At 45.8% G+C, this 6,326-nt stretch overlaps 1 pseudogene; it reads left to right on the top strand.

The window, feature by feature from the left end:
• Nucleotides 1-429: 429 nt before the first annotated feature.
• Nucleotides 430-1,083, top strand: LOC110131589 (guanine nucleotide-binding protein G(s) subunit alpha pseudogene; annotated as a pseudogene).
• The last annotated feature ends 5,243 nt before the right edge of the window (nt 1,084-6,326 follow it).

Raw genomic sequence — 6,326 nt, 5'->3', positions numbered from 1 at the left:
TGTCACTCTTGGTCTGAAAGAGTCCCACAGATGTCCCCAAAGTAGCGCACCTCTCCCAGCCAGCCCCTTCACCTCTCCCAGCCAGCCCCTTCCATCCTAACAGCCAAGGCTGTGGTGCAGAGGCCCCAGAGCAGAGCAGGTGGAAGATTCCCCGGGGCATCTCCTTCCACCATGAAACATACAGAGTAACACAGATCTGCCTTATTACCAGGAGAAATATCAACAACCTCAGATATGCAGATGATACCACTCAAATGGCAGAAAGGGAAGAAGAACTAAAGAGCCTCTTGATGAGAATGAAAGAGAGTGGAAAAGCTGACTTGAAACTCAGCATTCAAAAAAAAAATTAAGATCGGGCCGAGGCAATAAGAGCGGCGGCGGCGGCGGCAGCTCCCGCAGCTTCGTCTCAGGTCCGCCTTGCTCCGCGGCGGCCATCAGACCCCGGGCTCAAGCTCGAGGGGCTGGGAGCCGCGCGCTCTGCTCAGGCACAGCGACACCGCCCTCCCCGCGCGCTCCTCCCCGAGGAGCCGATTCCGCGCCCGGCCCGCCCGCCCGGCGCTGCCCCGGCCCTCTCGGCCCGCTTGAGGCCGCCCGCGCCCGGCCCCGCCGCCGCCGCCGCCGCCGCCGCCGCCGCCGCCATCGCCATCGCCATGGGCTGTCTCGGAAACAACAAGACCGAGGACCAGCGCAACGAGGAGAAGGCTCAGCGCGAGGCCAACAAGAAGATCGAGAAGCAGCTGCAGAAGGACAAGCAGGTCTACCGGGCTACGCACCGTCTGCTGCTGCTGGGTGCTGGAGAATCTGGTAAAAGCACCGTTGTGAAGCAAATGAGGATCCTGCATGTTAATGGGTTTAATGGAGAGGGCGGCGAAGAGGACCCGCAGGCTGCAAGGAGCCACAGCGATGGACTATATAACCACTAGATGATGGCTTCAATTTCTCATCTTCCCGGCTATGTCCTATCACACTTGCATGCTGGAATTGCCCGTCTTAGGAACTTCTAATAAGAATACTATTCTGTTGTGGGGGTTGGGGGGATGGGGCCCCAGCACCTAACTGCTAATGATAAAAAAAAAAACAAAAATCAACAAAAAAAGTAATCCCTAATTGACAAATATGTAGTGTATCAACCACCCAAAGCATCTACATAAACAGTGATTGACAGCTTACTGTACCAAAAGTTGGCATTTGAGAGCTATGACCCCTCTCTATTGAACCACCTCCTTATTGAACCACCTCCTGTGTACTTCCTAGATGCTATGCTAGATCCCTGACTGAACCCTACTAATAACTACTAACGGCCTGCTATTCTATCTGTGACTCTGTTCTACAAGTAAAACTTAAGTATTAACAAATGTGATAAATAAAAATTCTCTGCATGTCTCAGCAAAAAAAAAAAAAAAAAAAATTAAGATCATGGTATCTGGTCCCATCACTTCATGGCAAATATAAGGGGGAAAAGTGGAAGCAGGGACAGACTTTATTTTCTTGGGCTCCAAAATCACTGCAGATGGTGACTGCAGCCATGAAATTAAAAAATGCCCGATCCTTTGAAGGAAAGCCATGACAAACCTAGACAGTGTATTAAAAAACAGAGATATCACTTTTCTGGCAAAAGTTCATATAATCAAAGCTATGATTTTTCCAGTAGCCGTGTACGTACATGAGAATTGGACCATAAAGAAGGCTGAACACTGAAGAATTTATGCTTTTGAATTGTTGTGCTGGAGAAGACTCTTGAGAATCCCCCTGGACTGCAAGGAGATCAAACCAGTCAATCCTAAAAGAAATCAACCCTGAATATTCATTGAAAGGACTGATCCTGAAGCTGAAGCTTCAGTATTTTGGCCATGTGATGTGAAGAGCCAACTCATTGGAAAAGACCATGATGCTGGGGAAGATTGAAGGCAAAAGAAGAGCATGGCAGAGGATGAGATGGTTAGATAGCATCACCAACTCAGTGAACATGAATTTAAGCAAACTCCAGGAGATAGTGGAGGACAAGGAAGCCTGTCATGCTGCAGTCCACAGGGTCGCAAAGCATCAGATACAACTTAGCAACTGAGCAACAACAAGCCTTATTATATAACTTTAATAAACCCAGATTTCTCACCTGTAAAGAGTTGTTTTAAAGATCAAATAAAACGATAGATCACTATCTCTCAGGATAATTTGATTCACGGTGGTGCTCTTGGTGCTAATATTGTGGCTGGAGATATTATTGTCATTTCTAGATTCTGCAGAAGACAGTCTTTTCGACATCCTTTTTAACCTGGCACCAGATTGAAACCAGCCTGCTAGAAGCAGTGTGACCAGAGAAGAGCAGAGAAATCTTTGGGTCCACCAAGCTTTTCCCACAAGAAGGGCTGTCAACCTTGTCCTGTCCCCCTGCTCCATGCACCATTGGAACAGCTAAAATTTTGAGCTTGTTAAAAATTTGGTTTTAGCCTGTGTTCCAAGATTTGCCTTCCTCAAAAGACTTACCAGGGTGCAAGGAGGAGGGGAAAGGAAGAAAGAAAGAAGGAAGGGAGGGAGGGAGGCCTCAGGGTGAGGGCAAGCACTTCCTCTTAACACTTAGGTAAGGAGAGCAGAACTGAGTAACAAATAGGAACTTGTGAGATCCCAGGGGCCTGGGGCGGATCACATCAGACTTGGTCTTTCAAAATACTATTTTTTTGTAAATAAAAGTTACAGATGCTTATTTCAGGAAAATTTTAAAATATAATAAGAAAGAACATAAAACTCAAACCTGATCTTACTTGCAGAAATCATCACAGTCACCATTTTACAATGGTAATTTTCAGCAATTTTACATAATTGGGACTATATTTTATACTCTATAGGTGGGTTTTGCACCTTTCCTTCATTTTACTTCATGTCACGAGCATTTTTCAGTCTCATAAAAATTTTTGGAAAACATTATTTTTAACGGCTGCTTGATATTCTCTTGTAAGGATTATGCAAGACTTATTTTAGGACACTGAGAGTAGCCTTGGCCTTGACTGCTAATTAACCTCCCTTTCATCACGGCCACTCTGACTTACATGACTCGCTCTCACCCCTAAGAGGGTGCTGCTGCTGTCCTGGCAAACATTCCCTCTGAAGAAGGAAGAACTTGGAGGAGGGGCCAGGGGAAGAGAAAGAGCAGTGTTAGCAGTGAGAGGAAGAATTTCCCACTGTTCAGTGACTTCCTGTCTCTGTCTCACATCTCTGGAAGATGACATTTGGTTTCCACTTATCAGGGGCCGGCCCTGTGGGGTGCCTGGGTTCCTGCAGGCCCCAGCACGCCACCAGCCGAGCAAAGGGGATCGCGCTTTCCCAAGATAATGACTGCAAATTGGCCGTGGATCAGCAATGGGTCCCCTGCTGACTTCAGAATATAAAACTCTAATAAGGATAAATAAGTCAGTGCCACGCTGTTCCCTGATTTACAGTTGCCTATTTCCCCAAAGCAGTAGGAAACACTTCCTCTGAGGCACAGCTGTGCACATGTGAACCTCACCTGGTTAAGTCATCAGAGCAGGCCGCTCCTGCTCTGACGGTCCCTGGGTGATGGTCCAGAGTCTGAGTGAGATGGAAGGTTTGCAGCTCTGGGAGGGATTCGAGCATCCTAGCTGGAGGAGTGACAGATGTGGCTGGCCAATCCACCTGCGGCCCTTGTGAGTGTGCATTTTTCTGACACACATTCTCTTTGCAAAGTGCCTAACTCTCCTGAGTTCTGTGGGACACTGAGAAGGCTCCCGTGGTCAAGGCAGGAGCATGGAAGGGAAGAGGCTGGCCCAAGCCCACAGTGACATTCTGTGGGAGTGGGAGACACATGATAGACCACAAAATGCAAAATAGGGAGAAACGTGAATGGACAGCAAGTCTGACAAAATATATAACCTCACCAGGAATCAAAGTCAAGCAAGTGTGTTTTACCTATAAAATTGAGAGGGATCGTTTATAATAGAAAATTACCAGGTGGTCAGAAAATTATAAATAGAAATAGAAAATTATCTATGTAAAAATATAAATAGAAAATTATCTGGTGGTCAGAAAAGACACTCTTTTATGCAGTGGCAGCAGCATAAATTTGATTTTAATAATGAGATTCAAAAGCCAACACTCAAAAGCCAACCCATTTGGTATTCAGCATCTTGTCATTTAGCCTGAGGAAAATGTCAGAGATGACCCCCGGGAGTTAGGTACAATCATATTCATGCAGTGTCATTGACAAATGGCAAAATATTGGAAAGAGTTTAAATATCTTGAAATACAGAATTAATTACATTAATCATGGTAACTAAACTGCATTGATGGAATATCAAGGTGCAATATTTTCATTTATTTGTTTATTTTTGGCTGCCCTGGTTCTTCACTGCTGCTCACGGATTACTCTAGTTGCATTACACAGGCTTCTCATTGCAGTGGCTCCTCTTGTTTCAGAGCATGGGCTCTTGGGCACATGGGCCTCAGTAGTTGTGGCTCACAGGTTTTGTTGCCTCATGGTACATGGGATCTTCCTGGACCAGGGATCTAACCCATGTTCCCTGCATTAGCAGGCAGATTCTTAACCACTTGACCACCAGGCAATCCCAAACAGCAATATTTTAAAAATCATGTTTTGAAGTAACTTTTTCAGTCACACTGAAAAAAATGCTACTTCCCTGGTGGTCTAGTGGCTAAGGCTCTGTGCCCACAGTGTAGGGGCCTAGGTTAAATCCCTGGTCAGGTAACTAGATCCCACATACTGCAACTAATACCCAGCACAGCCAAATAAATAAAAATAATTTTTTAAAAAGGTAAGATACAGTGGAATCCCAATTCTTTCATATCATAAAGCTATAAAGATAGACATCTTTCTGTCGCTCTCTAATATATAGGAAAGTGAAAGTGTTAGTTGTTGAGTTGTATCCGACTCTTTGCGCACTGTAGCCCGCCAGGCTACTCTGTCCATGGAATTCTCCAGGCAAGATTACTGGAGTGGGTAGCCAATCCCTTCTCCAAGGGGTCTTCCCCACCCTGGGATCAAACCAGAGTCTCCTGCATTGCAGGTGTTGGCATTGTACGATCTAAGCCACCATATATTTATCTATGAGATATATGTATATGGGAGATATATGAATGGCTGTATATCATCCATACACATATGGATAGAGAGAGAGAGAGAGAGAGAGAGAGAGACGGGGATGGAGAAGGGCAGAGGCAGACAGAGGGGAAAGGCCTGAGACGCTCACATGTCAGCAGTAGCCTGAAGTCTTTCTGGCCACATGGTGGCAGCTTGGAAAGCGTTCCTTTCTACTTACATGTGACCTATCTTCAGTTCAGTCACTCAGTTGTGTCCGACTGTTTGTGATCCCATGGACTGAAGCACACCAGGCCTCCCTGTCCATCACCAACTCCCAGAGTCTACCCAAACTCATGTCCATTGAGTCGGTGATGCCATCCAACCATCTCATCCTCTGTCGTCCCCTTCTCCTCCTGCCCCCAATCTTTCCCAGCATCAGGATATTTTCAAATGAGTCAGCTCTTCGCATCAGGTAGCCAAAGTATTGGAGTTTCAGCTTCAATATTAGGCTTTCCAATGAACACCCAGGACTGATCTCCTTTAGGATGGACTGGTTGGATCTCCTTGAAGTCCAAGGGACTCTCAAGAGTCTTCTCCAACACCACCGTTCAAAAGCATCAATTCTTCTGTGCTCAGCTTTCTTTATAGTCCAATTCTCACATCCATACATGACCACTGGAAAAAACCATAGCCTTGACTAGACGGACCTTTGTTGGCAAAGTAATGTCTCTGCTTTTTAATATGCTGTCTAGGTTGGTCATAACTTTCCTTCCAAGGAGTAAGCGTCTTTTAATTTCATGGCTGCAGTCACCATCTGCAGTGATTTTGGAGCCCAGAAAAATAAAGTCAGCCACTGTTTCCACTGTTTCCCCATCTATTTCCCATGAGGTGATGGGACCAGACGCCATGATCTTAGTTTTCTGGATGTTGAGCTTTAAGCCAACTTTTCCACTCTCCTCTTCACTTTCATCAAGAGGCTCTTTAGTTCTTCTTCACTTTCTGCCGTAATGGTGGTGTCATTTGCATACCTGAGGTTATTGGTATTTCTCCCGGCAATCTTGACTCCAGCTTGTACTTCCTCCAGCCCAGCATCTCTCACGATGTACTCTGCATATAAGTTAAATAAGCAGGGTGACAATATACAGCCTTGACGTACTCCTTTTCCTATTTGGAACCAGTCTGTTGTTCCATGTCCAGGTCTAACTGTTGCTTCCTGACCTGCATACAGGTTTCTCAAGGGGCAGGGCAGGTGGTCTGGTATTCCCATCTCTTTCAG

This window comes from Odocoileus virginianus, chromosome 7, assembly GCF_023699985.2.
Source record: "Odocoileus virginianus isolate 20LAN1187 ecotype Illinois chromosome 7, Ovbor_1.2, whole genome shotgun sequence".
NCBI lineage: Eukaryota > Metazoa > Chordata > Mammalia > Artiodactyla > Cervidae > Odocoileus > Odocoileus virginianus.
This window is presented reverse-complemented; position numbering and strand designations above follow the sequence as displayed.